Below are 20,449 nucleotides of genomic sequence, written 5' to 3'. Positions count from 1 at the left end.
GTGATATAGTGCTTCTTTCAGAAAGTGCTTAGACTAAACTTCAATGTTAGTTGTTTGATATGACATTATTTATTTTCACCGTGCTGTTATATAAATTTTTTATATGCAGAGTGCTTTATAGTAATTTATTTAAAACATGCTCATGAGATATAAAATTAATCGGGAAAAATAGGACAGCTACATTCATTTTCTACTTTACTCTCCTTAGAGTTCTTGAGAACAGATGTGTTTAAGAGCAAATCCAAAGTGAGAATCTTATTGTGAGAATCTTACTCTTCTCACTAGGGTGATTTTAAATTGCATTATGAGGACTTAAGTGAGCCCCTATTTAGTATACCAGATCCAACTCTGTAAACTAACTATGCCTAACAGGACACTCAAAAAGAATGGAATACACATTCTTTACAAGTGCACGTGGACCATCTCTAGGACAGATGACAAGGCAATAACATAAGCTCCTATGCATATTTAAAAAAAGGAATGAAATGATACAAAATGTGTTCTCTGACCACCATGGAATACAATTAGAAACAAGTTAACAGAGGGCAGTTTGAGAGGTGTGCAAATAGGTGGTAGTTGAATGACATACTCCTAAATAATAGTGGGTCAAAAAAGAAATCACAAGGAAAATTAGAAAATGCTTTGAGATAAATTAACCTAAAACATTACATACTAAAATTCATGGAATGCAACTGGAAAAAATAATGTTCAGAGATAGATGTATAACTCTAAATTCCTGTATATTTTTCAAAAGTTAGATTTCAAATTGTTAACCTTCCACCTTAAGAACTTAAGAAAATAATAGTAAATTAAACTTAAAATGTGAGTGAGGCAGTGGTATGGTAGTTAAGGCAGCTAGTTCCCACATGACTGACTACTGTTCGAGTCCCAGACTGAGTGGCTCGAAAAATGTGCTGGGCATGTGAGGGTGCAATTCCAAAATCTTGAGAGGAAAAAGAAGAAATTATGGGTTGGCCATTCCCTGTGGGAAGTGCTTTCTTAATTCCTCTCTCTCTCTCTCTCTCTCTCTCTCTCTCTCTCTCTGGAGAGCACACGTGCTCTGTAGCAAATTTGAAAAAAGAAAAAGATTAAAATGCAAGTAAATAAAATAGAAAATTTAAAAACAACAAAGAAAAATCAATGAGAGCAAAAGTTGCTTCTTTGAAAAGATGAACAGACCCAATGAACGTTTAGCTTGACTGCTCAGGGAAAAAAAGAACACTCCTAATGAAAAGGGGACATCACTAGTGACCTTATAGAAATTGTAAAAAGGTTAAAAGAAGCAGTAGGAACAATTATATATGAAAATATTAGGTGACTTAGATGAAATAGATAAATTTCTAAAAGACAAAAACTAAAACTGACTGAAGAGGAAATAGAAATCTGAACGTAGAGCAAGTGACTGAAATATAATTACAAAAAAGTTCTCCCTGCACCAAAATAATCCAAGTCCAGATGGCTTCATCGGCATTTTCTACCACAACTTTAAAGAAGAATTAACAACAGTCTTTCACAAACTCTTCCAAAAAATAGAAGAGGAAAAAATGCTTCTGCACTCATTACCCTGATCATAAAATCAGAGACAACACAAGGAAACTAGAAACTATATGACCCTTATGAATATAGGTGCATAAATCTTCAATATGATATTAGGAAATCAAATCTAATATCATAAAAATACTATAAATAAAGACCAAATGGGATATATCTCAGGAGCGCTGGGTTAAGTTCAACATATGAAAGTGAAATCAGTGTAATAAACACATTAATAAAGAGCAAAAGCCACATGACCATCTTTTATAGATGCAGAGAAAGCATTTAATGAAATCTAAGTTGTTTTTGTCATAAAAACGCTGAACAAATTGGAAACAAAAGGGAACTTGCTTACCTCGATAAAGGGATTCTGATATTTAATGATGAAAGACTGAAATCTTTCCTGAAGACAGAAATATCAGGAACAAGACAAGAATGTGTTCTCTTGCCATTTCTATTCAACCTTGTATTGGAAGTTCTAGCCAAGATGGTTAGGCAACATGGGAACCAGCAGTTAGCATAATGGCTGTGTCACTGGATTCCCACATAGTCGACCGCGGTTCGCTTCCCGGACCCGGTTGCTTAAAACTCACCCCGGGTGCATGTGCGTGCGTGCCCAAGATCCTGAGAGGACAATGGAGGAGAAGGGATTGCGGCATGACCATCCCCCCTGGAGTGGGGTGATTTCTCGCTTTCTGTCTCTATGTCTCTCTCTCTCTGTCTGGCGAGCGCATGTACCCTATAGTGAAAATCTCTCCAGAAAAAAAATATATGTATGGTTAGGCAACAATAAGAAATAAAAGGCAGCCAGATGGCAAAGAAAGAAGTTAGATTTCCAGGGCCAGCAGGTTGTGCGGTGGTTGACATGCTAGCTTGCTTTCTGGCATCTTGCTTTCTTACTTATCTTCTCTCTCTCTGTCTGTCTCTGTTGAGTGCATGTGCCCTATAGCAAATTAAATAATAATATTAAATAAAATTAAATAATTTGTTAAAATAAGTAAGATTTTCCTTATTTGTAGATGGCATGATCTTGTATATAAAAAAAATATTAAGGAATATAGTGATAACTTGTTAGAACTTGTAAATGAATTCAGCAAGGCTGAAAGATAGGAGACCGGTGTAAATATCAGTTGTATTTATATGCACTAACAATGATCCAGAAATGAAATTAAGAAAATAATTACATTTACAAAAGTGTCAAATAAATACTCAGAATACTCAGCAGTAAATTTAACAGAAGAAATGGAATGTGTGTATGCCAAAACCCAAGAAGAAAAATTCTTGTGAGAAATTAAAGTCTTAAATAAATAGGAAGATATCTCATGTCCCTGATTTGGAAGACTTAACACTGTTAAGATGTCACTATTCCCATAACTCACCTACAGAGTCAATGTAGTGTCTGAAAATCCTAGCTGCCTTAATTTTACATAGAATTTAACAAGCTGATTCAAAAATTTATATATAAATTCATATATATACACAAAGTTGAAAGAATCACATTTCTTGATTTCAGCACTAACTACAAAGCTGTAAGACAGGGAGGTATCAGTATAAGGATAGACAGAGATCAATGCAATAGAATCAAGAACCCCAAAATAAACCCTTCTATTAATGATACACTAGTTTTCAACAAGGGTACCAAGACAATTCACTGAGGAAAGAGTAAGCTTTTCAACTAATGGTCTTGAGGCAACTGGATATCCATAAGAGTGAAAGAGGACCCTCACCTCACACAGCATATAAAAAATCTTTATGACCTTGGATTAGGCAGTGTTTTTATGGGGGGTGGAGGGGTGGGGGGTGTTGGATTGATACCAAAGCATAAGCAACAAAAGAAAAATACATAAGTTGGATATTACCACTATTAATAAATTTTATGCTCCAAAGGATGCCACCAGCGTGAAAAGACAGCTTGCAGAACGGAAGAAAATTTTTGCAAATCATATATTTGATAAGGGACTTATACCCAGAATATATAAACAACTCTTACAACAGTAAAAAGAAAAGTAACCTGAGAAGTGAGTAAAGGAATTGAGTAGAATTTTTTAAAGAATTATTTTATTTAACTTTATTTATTTATTTTAGTTTGACCAGAGAGTGGGGTGAAAGAGAGAGAGAAAGAAAATGAGAAAGCAAGCCACCAAGTCCAGGACTCGAACTGCAGTCAGCCATGTGGGAGTCCAGTGCCCTTAACCACCATGCCATCTGCTGGCCCCCAGGTAGGCATTTTTACAAAGACAGTAGACAAATTGCCTATTGGCACACAAAATGTTACTCAATATCATTAGTCACTAGGAAATAACTACAGTTTGGGACCACTTCATACTGTATTAAAAAAAAATGCATGAAAACTAGTGTTAACAAGAATATGTAGAAATGGAAACCTCTCTTGTTTACTGCTGGGAATCTTAATAGAAAACTTTTTTTTTTTTGGAGAGGTTTTTGCTATAGGGCGCGTGTGTTCGCCAGACAGACAGAGAGATCGCGAGAAATCACCCCCTGGGGGCCATGCTGCAATCCCTTCTCTTCTCAGGATCTTGGGTACGCAGGCACACGTGCCCGGCATGAGTTTTAAGCCACCTGGTCCAGGATGCGAACCACCTTTGACAGTCTCACTTTTAAGCCACCGGGTCCAGGATGCGAACCAGCATTGACAGTCTGAGTTTTAAGCCACCGGGTCCAGGATGCGAACCACCTTTGACAGTTAGTCTGGCAGTTTCTGAGAGGTTAAATGTTGAGTTACTCTATGGCCCAGCCTATCCCTGTACAAAATTTCTTTCTTTCCAAGGTATGATACTTTGAAAGAGTGAGTTTTATTAGATTTGAATTATATCACAAATATAAATATTAACTGAGCTTCTAGGTGGTCTGTTTCTATGCCGTATGCTTGGAATACCTCAAGAACACCAAAGGATGTGATCCCTGCATTTTTAGAGCTTGTCTGTTAGAGACATTAGATACTATCTAAGTAAAATTGCAGTTGTGGTAAGTACTATGAAGGAAAGATTCAGGATTCAGGATTCACTGAGACTCTTCGGGATATCTAAAACAGACTAGGTCAGGCACAGTTCTTCTAAGGAGGTGATTTTGCATTGAGGTCTGAAGGATGAAACCAAGTTATCAAGACAAAAAGGGGGGAAGAAAAGCATTACAGAAAGGGAGGACCAACTTGTATAAAGAGGCTGCCAAGAGAACCACAGTATGTTCAGGAGACTGAAGGGAGACTAGCGTGCTTGGGACACAAAGTAAGGGATAAAGGGTACAGGATGAGACCAAGAGGCAGCGCTGGACCAGTCTCTGCACAAGTTCATTGATATGTTATGGCTTCAGAGGGTTTTCAGTCTGGATGGCATCCTCTACATTGTCTTTTGAAAACATCACTGTGTCTGTGTTGTTCAGAGAAGGAGCAAGAGTGAAAGCAAGGGAGACCAGGTGGCAGTGGAGATGAGAAATGGACATTTCTGAGGGCATTTTAGGGTATAAAAGTGATGTGATTTGGTGAAAGCAAGATAGGGGAAATGAGAGAGAGGAGTGAAGCATTGCTCTTCCACATGGGACTTTTGAAAGTGAATGGGTTGGAGGTCCTTTCCTAAGCCAGAGATTTTCCTTGTATATGGACTTGTTTTGAAGAAGTAATATTAAGTTGATGAATGTTTTTTCTCTGTTGAGAAGTAGCTTTTTCTTATCAAGGTAGGCACATGTAATGCAGAATTAGAATTATGCATTTACTGATAGTAAACATTTTGGGAAAAAACAAAGTTGAGACTGTTAGGCCACTTTTAAATATTTTCCAGGTGAACATAGTTCTGAGAGTCCCTCTTGTCCACATCCTGCAACTCATTATGATGCACGGGGCCTTGCTGATGACCCCAGTGCAGCAGCGATCATCTGTCGTTTCAGTTTCCTCGTTTCAATTAAGTAATGAAAATAGATCTGAAATAATTTTCTGGCAAGTAACTGCCTTCCAAAGAGGAATGACTATCTGGAATGAATTCAGTTTTAGCAATTTCTTATTTCCATGCCCAGCCAAAGTCCTAAAATGTCAAGTTTTTCAATGGTATTTTTATTCTGCAGTTATGTAGAAGTGATAATGTTTTATTATAACTTATAAAAATCATTTTGGCAATTTAACACTCATTGAAAGAGATTTTAATGTATGCCCCCCAAATTTTTCAAATGACCCTGAACAGTTATCTGCATCCACTTGGATTTAGAACACTAGTATACAGGTCAAACTAACAGGTCAAGAGCCCATGAAGAAAATAGAGCACAAATGGGTTGGGATTTAAGTTAAGTTATACTGGAACTCTTATAATAAAGGCATCTCCCTGGCTACTAGTGTTTTATTGCTAATATATCAGAAATGAACAAACATTATACATCTATAAATGCCATTTGTATATAGCAAAACTTGAGGCACATTAAATTAGAATCAAAGAATCATTTAGAGAAAATCATAGGGACCTGTGTCTTGCAGCCTTCTCCTGGGACATTTTCACTAACCTTTGTTCTCATGAGCCAACACACACAGGAAGGAGTCAAGACTGTCATTTCTAATTTGTTTATGAGAATACTGAAGCTTACATCCATTGGAATGAACTTCCTATTTTTGTTATCGTCAATATAGGCCCAATCTAAAGATGAATTTTTCATTATTGAAGAGCACTAACTATAATACCTTGTTTTTCATATGTACTTATTCTGAGAGTTGTTCATCAATTTAAAATGGGAATTTTAAGCAGAAAATGGGGAATTTTTTTGAGGGTAGAGGACAGAACCTAATGCCTATCTTCAAACTTCAGTTCCACATTTACTCTCTGTGTGAGCCTAGATAAGTCACTCAACTTCCCTGTGCCTGAATTTTCTTATGTATAAAATGGAGATCATAAAATAGCCATCCCAAGGCTTTGGTGAAAATTAAATAAATTAGCCCATACTTGAAATGCTTAAGGACACTGTTTAGAACATAGTAATCTCAAAAAATAAATGGTAGTTGCTCCTGATATTGTTAGACCAATAAAATAACCCTCCAACTCCCATCTGAAAATGAAGAGATTGAGCTATGGTTGTTGGTAGTTGTGACTTTCATTATTGTTAGGCCTTTTTGGTGGATCAAGGACAAGGTTACAAGGAAACATGGTATATACAGTGTTCTACTAAGCTGTCGGGTTAGGATAGAGGTTAGCAAACTATGGCTCACAGGCTACATTGGGCCTGGTTTTATATAGCTTTGCAAGCTAAGATGCTTTTTACAGTTCTCGATTACTGTTTAAAATAATTATATATATATATATATATAACACTTTGTGACACATGAAATAATATAAAGCTTACTTTCAGTATCCCTAGGTAAAGTTTTACTGGAACTTTGTAAATATTGATATCATCTATTGCTGTTTTTGTGTTGCGACAGTGGAAAGGAGTAGTTGTGATGAGGAGCGGAGAGTATGAGCACACAAAATGAAAATATTTACCAGCTGATTCTTTACAGAAGATATTTTTCTAATGCTTGCTTTGTGGAATTACTAGTTATGTTGATTAAATGAGTGTATTCATGCTTCTTACATTATTCTGTTTGGATAAAAAGATGTACACTTGCATAGGAAAGCATGTGACTTTAATTAGCTAATCTCTATAGCCAGAAAATTTGTTGGGGTTTTTTTTGGGTTTTTTTTGAGAGGTTTTTGCTATAGGGCGTGTGCACTCGCCATGAAAGACAGAGAGAGACAGAGAGATAGAAAGCGAGAAATCACCCCCCAGAGGGGATGGCCACACCGCAATCCCTTCTTCTCCATTCTCCTCTCAGGATCTTGGGCACACACGCACACGTGCCCGGCATGAGTTTAAGCCACTGGGTCCAGGACTTGAACCACGGTCGACTACGTGGGAGTCCAGCGACATAGCCATTACACTAACTGCTGGTCCCGAAAATTTGTTTTTTTTTTAAAGAATTATTTATTCTATTTTATTCATTATTATTACTGTTTAATTTGCTATAGGGCACATGCACTCACCAGAGAGAGGGGCGGGGGGGAGTGAGAAAACAAGCCACCAGGTCCAGGACTTTAACTGCACTCAGCCATGGGGGAGTCCAGCACCTTAACCACCATGCCACCTGACTTTCCACGTTGATTAACATCCTATTGAAACTGGAAAATTAATTAATAAATAGACTTACTTCAACTCTTGTTAATTGCATTTAGACATGCCAAAAACTATAGGTATTTGCTAGAGTATTAAGATTGCTCTTAATTATCGATACAAAAATTTGACTCTGTATGTGTATATATATACATAAAGATACTTGCCATCCTGCACTAACTTTAAAAAGATTTTTGAAATATAAGGAAGTCTGGATAAAAATATGTTAGTAAGATAAATTTTTCAGTGATAATATACATTAAGAATATAGTAGTATAATCCTGTCTGACAAGTTACATGTGATTATTTTTTTTAAAAGGCTTTGGCTTGTGACTTAAGACTTATAAGGTAAGCCAAACTAGAGGGATTTGGCAATTGTGATTAGAAAACATATACTTTAATTTTATTGTGCCAGTCATTTAGGCATGTAACTTTTTCCTCTTTCCTTAATGCTATTTTTGACCGTGACGTGGATCTGTTTTGTTTGGTTGGTTACATCATCTTTATTAAGATGTATTTGGCTCTTGAATATCTGTGAATTCTTCTAACTCCTTCTGTTTAGGTTTATATTTCTCAAAATGGATTCATTAAATACTTTTTTTTTGAGAGAGATTTTCATTATAGGGCGTGTGCGCTCGCCAGACAGACGGAGAGAGACAGAGAGACAGAAAGCGAGAAATCACCCCCCAGGGGGGATGGTCACACCGCAATCCCTTCTCCTCCATTCTCCTCTCGGGATCTTGGGCACGCACGCACATGCGCCCAGCGTGAGTTTTAAGCCACCGGGTCCCGGACACGAACCGCGGTAGACTACGTGGCAGTCCAGTGACATAGCCATTACACTAACTGCTGGTCCCCATCAAATACTTTTGAAAGAATTCTCTTCTCTGAGGCTCTGAGACTAATGGGAACAAGACAGATTTGGACCCCTTCTTGTAGTTTTTAGTTTGTTGAGAAAGATTGACATTAAATTAAGAAAAGAATGATCAACATTAAGAAGAATAAATTTGTGCAGAGAGAATACAGAATAGCAGGATCTTAATTAATTTGAGGAAGTTAGAAAATATGTTTCTTAATTTTGGGGGGATTTTTTTAGGTTTCTACTATTTTGAAAATCTGTCTTTGAAGTTCTACCACGAAGCTGAAATGATTTGGGGTTAGAAAAAGTATTGAAACAAGAACTTTAAGAAATTACGTATAATGTCCCTCTTACTGATATTTGCACAGTACGTTTAATTTTACCAAAAAATTATTTTTTGAACATAATGATCCCTGTGAAATTGTGAAGAGGAAAATCCAAAAGAATAAAATAAGACTACCATTTATTTTTTTAATTATTACTTGAAAATCAAAATACCTAATTGTCTTTCTTGGACAGAATGTGTTTTTAATATAATTCTACATAGAGTCTTTGTTTTTCACCCTTTTAAAATGTTTAGTTTTTATGTTTGGTATAAAATAGATGGTCGTGTAGCTACACATATACACACACAATATAATTACATATATATTATTTAGTTTTATATATATTTATAAAATATACACATTAATACACATATATTTATATTGTACAAAGAAAAGGGGTAAGTACTGCCATCCTAAGTCCCAAAAGTAACCAGTATTGACAATTTGGTGTTTTTCTGTGAGAATACATTTTTCTATTTTAATGACAAATAGGATCAGATTATATGAACTCTTCTATAACTTGTTTCACTTAAGATCATTTAACATATTTCTTGCCTTTCTCACTAGATCTGCTTTGTTATTCTTATACCTTATTATTTGATAAGGTTGCTTTAAGTTGTACATCTATGAGGTGAAAGATTCGAAAGGTTTACAACAGACTGAACAGTGAAAAAGTCCATTTCTCTCCCAATTCTCCTCTTTCTTTTAGCAGTTTTTTGTCATGTGAGGTTTTCATATGGGTTTACGTAGACTAAAAATAACCATCCACCCAGTCATTCATTGGGAAACCAAATGCTTAGTGAATTTACAGCCACAGTCAATTGATTTTGTGCTATTTGGTGTTTAAGATTATATATCAAAAATGAGAAAAATTATTTTAATTTCAGGTTCACTCTCTGTGATTATTCGGGGATATAATCTGTAGGTCAACAATCTTTGTCAACATTTTAGATCCTTAAAGTGTAACTAATTGTTCCAGGAGAAGCCCTATGAGGGTCTTTGTGCCCCAAAGCAGGGCCTCCCACCCACCTTCACTTTATCGGTGGTGTGAGAATAGACCCAGGTTTTGAAGAACCCAGAAATAGCCTGCTGCCTTCATCGCCAAACTCATTTAGAGGGTTACACCTAATCTCTAATGCCATATTTTAACTTGATTATTTTAATCTGTAACCGCTTAGATTTACTTGATACCTGCTACTCAACTTTGATAGTGCCAGAGCCAGGGGAGAGGAGCATGGCTGAGTAGTAGTGTATTGCAAAGGGCAGGAATCTTTTATGACAGATCCAACCTGGTGTTGAGAAGATGCTCTTCATTGACACTTTCTCTGTAACCCTGGGTCTTTTGCCAGCTGCTAGTATTAAGGCAGGGTTGTGAACAAAGATTACCCGGAAACATCCTGTTTTTCTGATGAACATGGGGTGATACATGTTAGGAGAATATAGAAAAAAATGAAGCAATCCAATCTTCAGAGTGGTTGTGTTGATAGCCTACAGCCTAAAGAGTCCTAGGCTAATACTTACTACTTATAGGCAGTATTTACTTTTGTACAAAATATGTTTCTCAAGGGACCAGCAGTTGGCGTAATGGCTATGTCGTTGCATTCCCATGTAGTCGACTGCAGTTCAAGTCCTAGACCCAGTGGCTTAAACTCATGCTGGGCACGTGTGCAGGAGGGCCCAGGATCCTGAGAGAAGAATGGAGGGGAAAGGTTGTCATCCCCCCTGGGAGCATGATTTCTCGCTTTCTGTCTCTCTGTCTGTCTCTGTCTTTCTGGCAAATGCACACACCCTATAGCGAAAATCTCTCCAAAAAAAAAAAAAATGTTTCTCAAAACAATACATAGAAATACAGTGTGCAAAAGTAAAAAAATAGTCATGCTATATAATAAGATACCCTACTACTAGAAAACTAGTAAAGCATTATACAGTTCTTATGTATCAGTATTTTTATATGAATATATGTCTAGTTATATTATTTTACTAAGCACTTGAGCAATTCATCCTGTCTTAAGTCTGTATATTTCCAATAAAGATTAAAGATTCATCATTTAAAACATCCTGAATGATTGTAATTTTTTACTAAAATTTTTATATTTTTTATAAGACCTATGTTTCTTATCACTTGTATAATCATTACTTTTTTGATTCTGGTAAAAAAAAATATGAAGTAAATCATCTTAACCAAGTTTAAGTGTGTAGTTCACTAGTGTTAAGTATATTTTCCTATAACCAAAGTCTGAAACTTTTCCAAATTATAAAACTGAAAATCTGTCTATACCCATCACCTTTACCATCTTATAAAACTGAAAATCTGTCTATACCCATCAAACAGCACCTCTCCATTTCTCCATACCCCTAGCCTTTAGCAACCACTACTGTTCTCTGTTTCTATAAATTTGACTGCACTAGACACCTGATGTAAACAGAATCATACAGTATTTTTATCTTTGTGACTGGCTTATATTATTTAATGTGATGGCTTCAAAGTTCATTTATGTTTTAGCATGTATCAGAATTTCCTCTTTTTTAAGGCTGAATAATATTCATCTATATGTGTATAGCACATTTTTTTATTCATTCATTTGTAAATGGACATTTGGATTATTTTACTCTTTGCTATTGTGAATAGGTTTTGAGCATAGGTGTTATGCGCATATATCTCTTTTATGATCTTGCTTTCCGTTATTTTGTATATATACCCAGAAGTAGGATTGCTGGATCGTATATTCTATTTTCAAATTTTTGAGGAACCATAGTACTGTTTTCCATAGCACTTATACCATTTTACATTTTCACAGTCAGAGTTTTGATTTCCCTTTATTCTTAACAACACTTGTTATTTTCTGTTTTTTGTTTGTTTGATAGTAACCATCCTAATGAGTGTGAAATGGTATCTCATTGTGGTTTTGATTTGTATTTTCCTAATTACTAGTCATGTTGAACATCTTTTAATATGCTATGGGCCATTTGTATATTATATTTAGAGAACTATCAGTGCAAGTCCTTTTTCCATTTTTATATTGGGTTCTTTATTTGTTGTTGAGTTGTAGGAGTTTTAATAGAGCCTGGATGTTAATGTCTCATCAGATACATGATTTTTCTTTCACTCCATACATTGCTTCTTCACTCCTCGAACTGTGTCCTGTGATATACCAACATTTTAAATATTGATTAAGCCCTGTTTATCTACTCTTACTTCCTTATTTGCTTTGTTTCAGTTGAGAAAAAGCTTTTGGTAATATCTCAGTCACATTTATTGCTAATCTTCTCATTACTAACTTTTCTAAAATAATAACAAAATATACTGAAATATTTAATTAATTTTAAAACCACTGTTGCAAGACAAGGGTGGTTACCATATTGATCAAAATCACAGATAAAGACAAGATTCTAAAAATAGTAAAAGAGAAACATCAAGTTACTTACAAAAGTTACTCCATTAGACTAATGTCAGACTTCTTAACTGAAACAATGCAAGTAAGGAAATAATAGAAATATATATTCAAAATGCTGAAAGAAAAATAGTGTTAACCAAGAATACTATACACAGCAAGATTTTCCTTCATATGGGAAGAACAAATAAAATCACCCTCAAATAAACAAAAACTGAAAGAATTCAACACTAGACGAGCTCTTCAAAAATTGCTACATCAGGAAAAGCTAAAGGGGGACAAACATAAATAAGAAAACAAAAAAAAACAAACAAACTAAAAAACAAGAAAATGGCTAACAAAATGGCAGGGACAAGTTCACAAATAACAATAATAACGTTGAATCAAGACCAGCAGTTAGCCTAATGGCTATGTCACTGGACTTCCATGTAGTAGACTGCAGTTCGAGTCCCGGACCAGGTGGCTTAAAACTCACATGTGCCGGACATATGTGCGTGTGTGCCTGAGATCCCAAGAGGAGAATGGAGAAGGGATTGCAGCATGACCATCCCCCTGGGGGGTAATTTCTCACTTTGTGTCTCTCTATCTCTATCTGTCTGGTGAACGCACACTCCCTATAGCAATAACCTCTCAAAAAAAAAAAGAAAGAAAGAAATAATAATAATAACGTTGAATGTTAATGGATTAAATTATCCAGTAAAAAGACACAGACTAGCAGGATGAACAAAAAACAAGAGCCCTCTATATGCTACCTGTAAGAAACATACGTTATGGATAAAGACAAATATATACTGAAAATGAAGGATTGGAAAAGATACTCCAAGTGAATAGAATTAAAAAAATAAATAAAAGGCTGCAGTCGCAATCTCGATAGCAGACCAAATAGATTTTTAGATAAAAACTATAAGAAGAGACAAAGGACTTCTTTGTGTATAAAGAGCTCATTCACCAAGAAGATATAACACTTACAAATATCTATGCACCCAACACTAGAATAACCAAATATGTGAAAAATAGACTGCTTGATCTTTTTTTTTTATTTATTTTTTTGAAGAGATTTTTGTTGTAGGGCGTGTTTACTTGCCAGAAAGACAGAGAGAAACAGAAAGCGAGAAATCATCCCGGGAGGGGGTGGTCATGCTGCAATCCCATCTCCTCCATTCTCCCCTTGGGATCTTGGGCATGCATGCACACGTGCCCAGTGTGAGTTTAAGCCACCAGGTCCAGGACTCAAACCGTGGTTGACTACATGGGAGTCCAGTGACATAGTCATTATGCCAACTGCTGGTCCCTAGACTGCTTGATCTAAAAGGAGAGATAGACTGCAACAAAATAACTGTTAAAAATCTCAGCACTCTACTGTCTCCTCTGGACAAATCATCTAGACAAAAAACAAGCAAAAATATACAGGATCTAAGTAATACCATAAACTGAATGGACTTGACACATCTGTAGAATTTCCCAACCTACAACTACAAGATAAACATTTTTCTCACCTCCACGATTTTGAAGATTAACCACATGATAGGGCACAAAACAAGCCTTTACAAATTCAAATGGACAGAAACTATATCTGGCTTCTTCTTTAACTACAATGGAATTGAAATTAACTGCAGAAAAAAAGAGGAAAAAAAAACATCAAAAATACACAAAAACATGGAAACTAAACAACCTATTCCTGAATGACTTCACAACCACTGACAAAATTAAGACTGAAATCAGAGATTCATCGAAGCCAATGATAATGAGTACACATGTTTTCAGAACCTATGAGACACAGCAAAAGTAACTACAAAGGAATTGAAATTAACTGCAGAAAAAAAGAGGAAAAAAAAACATCAAAAATACACAAAAACATGGAAACTAAACAACCTATTCCTGAATGACTTCACAACCACTGACAAAATTAAGACTGAAATCAGAGATTCATCGAAGCCAATGATAATGAGTACACATGTTTTCAGAACCTATGAGACACAGCAAAAGCAGTCATGAGAGGGGAGTTCATAACAGTTAGTGCTCACAAGAAAAAACTGGAAAAATGGCAAATAGACAACCTAACAACACACCTGAAAGAACTGGAAAAACAAACAAAAAATGCCAAGAGAAAAGAAATAATAAAGATTCAAGTATAAATAGAGAATAAACAAACTATACAAAAAATAGAAATCAAAAGCTAGTTATTTGAGAAGATAAACAAAATTGACACACCATTAGCTAGACTAGAAGAACTGAGAAAGTAACCAGATAAATACAATCAGCAATGAAACAGGCAATATTACAGCAGACATAACAGATCAACAAAAGATCATTAGAGATTACTACAATCGGCTATATAACAAACAAGACAACCTGGATGATATGGAAAAATTTCTTGGACACACATAATCTACCAGGATTGAATCAGGAAGACAAAGAAAGCCTGACTAGACCAATAACAAGCAGTGAGATTAAATCAGTAATCAATACTCTCCCAACAAAGAAAAGCCCAGGTCCCGATGACTTCAATTCTAAATTCTGCAAAACCTTTAAGGAAGAACTAACCCACATTTTACCCAAAGTATCTCTGAAGACCCTAAAAAAAGAAACCCTCCCAAATTCATTCTATGAAACCTCCATCATACTCCTTCCAAAAACAGAGAACATCACAAATGCAAAGATTCTCAGGAAGATACTGGCAAATCATATCCAACAACATGTTAAAAAGATGATACACCATGACCAACTTTCCAGCTTTATTCCAGGTTTGCAAGAGTGATTCAGTAAGTGCAAAACCATAAATATAACACACCAGATTAGCAGAAATAAAGGTAAAAACATATGATAATATCAACCGATGCAGAAAAACCATTTGATAAAATGCAACAACCCCTATGTTTAAGACTCTAAGCAAAATCAGCATAGAAGGGACTATTCTCAACACAATAAAACCTATAGCTAACATCATACTGAATGGGGAAAAGGTAAAAGCTTTTCTACTAAAAACTGAAACAAGACAAGGCTGCCCACTTTTCCCACTCCTACTCAATACAGTATGGAAAGTCCTAGCCAATGCAATCAGACAAGAGAATAAAATAAAAGGCATTCAAATAAGGAAAGAAGAAGAGAAATTATCTCTATCTGCAGATGACATAATTATATACATAGAAAACCCAAAAGAATCTGCAAAAAAAATACTTTTAGAAATGATAAATGAATATAGTAAAAATGGTAGGATACAAAATCACATTGAAAAATCTATAGCTTCCCTATATACAAACAGGGAACAGACTGAGACAGAATTGAAGAAAGGAATTTCATTTATAATAGCTACAAAGGAAAGAAGATATCCAGGAATAAATCTAACCAAAGAAGTTAAAGACCTCTACAAAGGGGAAAAAAAGACACAAAAAGTGGAAAGACAGTTCATGTTCCTGAATTAACATAATCAAAATGTCAGTTCCACTCAAATTAAATTACAAAGTTAATGCAATTCCAATCAAATTATCAGAGACATTCTTCACAGAATTAGAAAAAAAATTATAAAAGTTGTCTGGAATCGCAAAAGGTCCCATATCACCAAAGCAATACTGCAACACTTCCTGACCCCAAAATATATTACAAAGCTGTAATAGTCAAAACAGCATGGTACTGGCACAAAAATAGGCACATAGACCAATGTAACAGAAAAGAAAACCCAGAAATAAACCCCAAAACATACAGCCAACATATTTTTGACAAAGGGCAGAAGTTTTTTCCAGTAGGAAAAGAAAATCTCCTCATCAAATCCACCTGAATATCCTCCTGCAGAAAGATGATACTGGACCCCATCTCTCACCGTGAACAAAAATCAGCTCAAAATGGATAAAAGATCTAAACATAAATCCTCAAACTGTTAAAACTACTGGTAGAAAATACAGAGGAAACTCTTGGAGCTATTGGAGTAGGCAAAAACTTTAAATAAGACCCCAAAAGCTCAGGTAGAAATCTCAGAACTTGACAAATAAGTTTACATTAGGTTGAAAAGTTTCTGCACAGATCTTTGCCTTTGTGGCCCTTTTCCTGGTCCCAGCAACACTGCTCTGAAGCCCCCAGCTGCCCCCCTCTTCCAGCCACTAAGTGCTAGAAAAGGACAGAATACTCGCAGGCATCTCCATCTCTGCTTGTGCTACCCTTTTCCTGGGCTCAGCATCACTTCTGGGAAGTTCCCAACCAGGGCCCCCTCTTCCAGACAGTAGGTGCTAGAAAAGTAAGGAGAATCTCTCTATCCTGCTATTTTCTGTCTTTTCTAACTTTAAAAACAACAACATTTTCCCCCTGTGCCTTTCTCTTGCTAATTTGTCTCCTCTTCCCTCATGTAGGACAGAATACTTGAAGGGATATCTATCTCAGCCTGTATAGCACACCACCCAGTTTTTATTTTTAACGTAATTTTATTTTCTGCAATGTGTTTTCTTCTTTTTTCTGTTCTGTTTTGTTCTTTCCTTCTTTTTTCCTTGCCTTTTCTTCTTATTTCTGTTTTCTGGTTTCTCATTTTACTGCTCGGCCCTCACCTACTGTCTCGAGAGGTCTAGGTGCATAGTACCCAAATATCCGAGCACTGTGAGACTCAGAGAACTCTTTTCTCCTCACTAAACTGGTTGTAAAAAGAGAGAAATTCCTCTTCATAAATCTGATCTCAAAATTACTCATGTGGTTACCACATTGGAAACACAGTTGAAGGGAGGAGATAGCACCAAATTACTTCACAGTAAAAGGAAACACACTAGTTCATAGTTATAAAATCTTTCTCCAACAAATTAGCCAAAAGTGAATATATTACCAAATGACTAAAAATTAGAGAAGAGCTTCAAGGATGAGAGAACCAAGTAATAGGTCTCCATCAAGGAAACAGTAATTCGTCTCTAAGTAGGAAAAAATTAGAGGACATCACTGAAATGTCAGAAAAAGAATTTAGAATATTTATGGTGACAAAACTTTATGAGATACAAGAGAAAAGAGACACTGAGCTCTAAGAGATAAGGAAGTCCTTCCATAATATGAAAGAAGAATTGGACACCATAAAAAAGAATCAAACAGAACTGTTAGATATGAGGGCTATCTACTACAGGAAATCAAAACCTCCCTTGAATAATTAAAAGCAGGTTAGATCATGCAGAATATCAAATTTCAGAGGTGGAAGACAAAAACATCTGACCTAGAAAAAATTATCAAAAATACTGAGAAAATAACTGAGAAAAATGAGGATAATATACAAGAAATACTAGATACCATTAAATGCCCAAACACCTGAATAACTGGTATCCTAGAAGGTGAAGAAACTAATAAGGGCATTGATAATCTATTCCATGAAATCCTGGAAGAAAACTTTTCAAGTCTAGAGACGCACTCAAACATTCAGACCCAAGAAATACAAAGAATCCCAAATAGAATTAATCCAAGAAGATCCTCTCCATGCCATATCATAGCCAGCTTGGCCAAAACCATAACAAAGACAAAATACTGAAATTGGCAAGAGAGAAACGTCATGTCACTTACAAAGGTTATACCATCAGACTGACATTGGACCTCTCATCGATACAATACAAGCAAGGAAAGAATGGGGAAATATATTTAGTGTTAAATGAAAAGTAGTTTCAATAAAGAATACTATACTTAAGATTATCCTTCGTATGAGAAAAGAAGATAAAAATGTTCTCAGATAAACAAAACCTGAAAGAATTTACCAAGTCCAGTTCAGCTCTTTGAGAAATTCTGAAAAGAGCACTATTCTAAGAAAGTTAAAGACAGACAGCAATTACATATTAAAACAAACAAACAAACAAACAACAACAACAACAAAAAAAAAAAAACCATGAAGAATATGGCCAGCTTGATGGTAGGGACAAGTCTGTAAATACTAATAGTAATGTTGAATGTTAATGGATTAGATCTCCAGTCAAGAGACACAGACTGGCTGAATGGATTAAAAATCAGAAACCTTCCATCTGCTGCCTACAAGAAGCCCATCTCATGTATGAAAACGTACATATATTAAAAGTGAAGGGCTGGAGATGCTTTGTATTCCATGCAAATGGAAACCAAAAAAAGACTGGGAGTCGCTATACTAATTTTGGACAAAATAGGCTTTAAGACCAAAACTGTAAGAAGAAACAAAAAAGGGCATTATATAGTAGTAAAAAGGCTAATTCATCAGGAAGCTATAATGCTTATAAATATCTATGCATCCAACTCAGCAGCCCCCAAATATGTGAAGAAAAGACGGCTTGATCTAAAAGGAGAGATAGACTATAACCCACTAATTGTTGAAGATCTCAACAACCCATTATCTCCTTTAGATAGATCAACAAAACAAAACAAAACAAAACAAAAATAACGAGATTCAGGACCTAAATAATACTGTAAATCAGATGGACTTGACTTTCCACCCAAAACACACAAAATATGCATTTTTCTCAGCCCTGAATGGAACCTTCTCAAAGCTTGACCACATGATAGGGCACAAAACCAGCCTTTACAGATTCAAACTATATCCAGCATCTTCTCTGACCATGATGGAATTAAACTTGATGTTAATCTCAGGAAAAATCCCTGAAATCACACAAATACATGGAAACTAAATAACCTACTTCGGAATGACCCCATGACTACTGAAGAGATTAAGACTGAAATCAAAAGATTCATGGAAACTAATGATCATAAGTGTATGAGGCTCCATAATCTATTGGACACTGCAAAAGCAGTCATAAGAGGAAAGTATGTAGTTGGGACCAGCAGTTAGCGTAATGACTATGTTACTGAACTCCCATGTAGCTGACCATAGTTTGAGTCTCAGACCTGGTGGTTTAAACTCACGCCGGGCGCGTGTGCGTGCGTGCCCAAGATCCCGAAAGGAGATTGGAGGAGAAGGGATTGTGGCGGGGCCATCCCCCCTGGGGGGTGATTTCTCGCTCTCTATCTCTTTGTCTTTCTGGTGAGCACACGCACCCTATAGCAAAAACCTCTCCAAGAAAAAATAAATTACTTTTTAAAAAAAAGAGGAAAGTATATAGCAATTAGTACACACAAGAAAAAGATGGAAAGGTGGTTAGAGGACAACCTAACATCTTGCCTCAGGGATTGGAAAAACAATGAAAAAAATCCAAAAAATGCCAGAATTAAAGAAATAATAAAGATTTTATTAGAAAAAATTAAATAGAAAATAAGCGAACTATACAGAAAATAAATGAAAGCTAAGCTGGTTCTTTGAAAAGATCAACAAGATGTTCACATGTTGAAATATTCACTTTGTAAGCTAAATAATGTGATTGAATGTATAGAAGAAAATGAAATTTAAAAAGTAAATTAAAAAATAAACATAAAGATTGACACACCATTAGCTACACTGATTAAGAAGAGAGAAAGGAACACGATAAATCAAATTCACAATGAAACAGGCAATATTACAACAGACATCATAGAAATACAAAACATCATTGGAGGATACTATGAGCGACTGTATGCCAACAAAGAGGAAAACCTGGATGAGATGTGCAAATTCCTGGACACATCTGATCTACCAAGATTGACCCAGGAGGACATAGGAAGCCTGAAGACATAGGAAGCAAGGAGACTGAATCAATAATAAATAATCTCCCACCAAAGAAAAGCCCAGGTCCTGATGGCTTCATTTCTATTTTACAAAACTTTTAAAGAAGAGGTAACCCTCATTCCACTCAAACTATTTCTAGAGATCCAAAAGGAAGGAACTCTTCTAAATTCATTCTACGAAGCCTCCATCACCCTCATTCCCAAAACAGATAAGGATGCAACAAGAAAACTACAGACCTATATCTCTGGTGAATATAGATGCAAAAATTCTCAACAAGATACTTGCAAACCATATGCAACAGCATATAAAAAAAGATAATTCATCACAACCAGGTAGGTTTTATTCCAGGAATGCAAAGGTAGTTCAACATATACAACGCCAAAAATGTAATATGCCATATTAACAGAAAGATAAAAAAACAATATGATCATTTCAATCAATGCAGAAAAAGCATTTGACACAATAAAACGTTCCTTCATGATTAAGACTCTCAGTAAAATTGACATAGAAGTTTCATTTCTCATCACAGTAAAAGCCATCTATGAAAAACCTATAGCTAACATAATACTGAATGAGAAAAAGCTAGAAGCTTTTTTACTAAAAGTCAGTATAAAACAAGGCTGCCTAC

At 35.6% G+C, this 20,449-nt stretch overlaps 1 protein-coding gene across 7 annotated transcripts in view; it reads left to right on the top strand.

Moving 5' to 3' along the window:
* ZNF438 (zinc finger protein 438) overlaps positions 1-20,449 on the top strand; it is a 216,790-nt gene that overhangs the window by 139,277 nt on the left and 57,064 nt on the right. The window lies entirely within an intron of this gene.

The sequence above is a fragment of the Tupaia chinensis genome, unplaced genomic scaffold (assembly GCF_000334495.1).
Source record: "Tupaia chinensis unplaced genomic scaffold, TupChi_1.0 Scaffold000578_2, whole genome shotgun sequence".
Taxonomy (NCBI): domain Eukaryota; kingdom Metazoa; phylum Chordata; class Mammalia; order Scandentia; family Tupaiidae; genus Tupaia; species Tupaia belangeri.
Note: the sequence above shows the minus strand (reverse complement) of the source record. Positions and strands in the feature narration are given on the sequence as shown.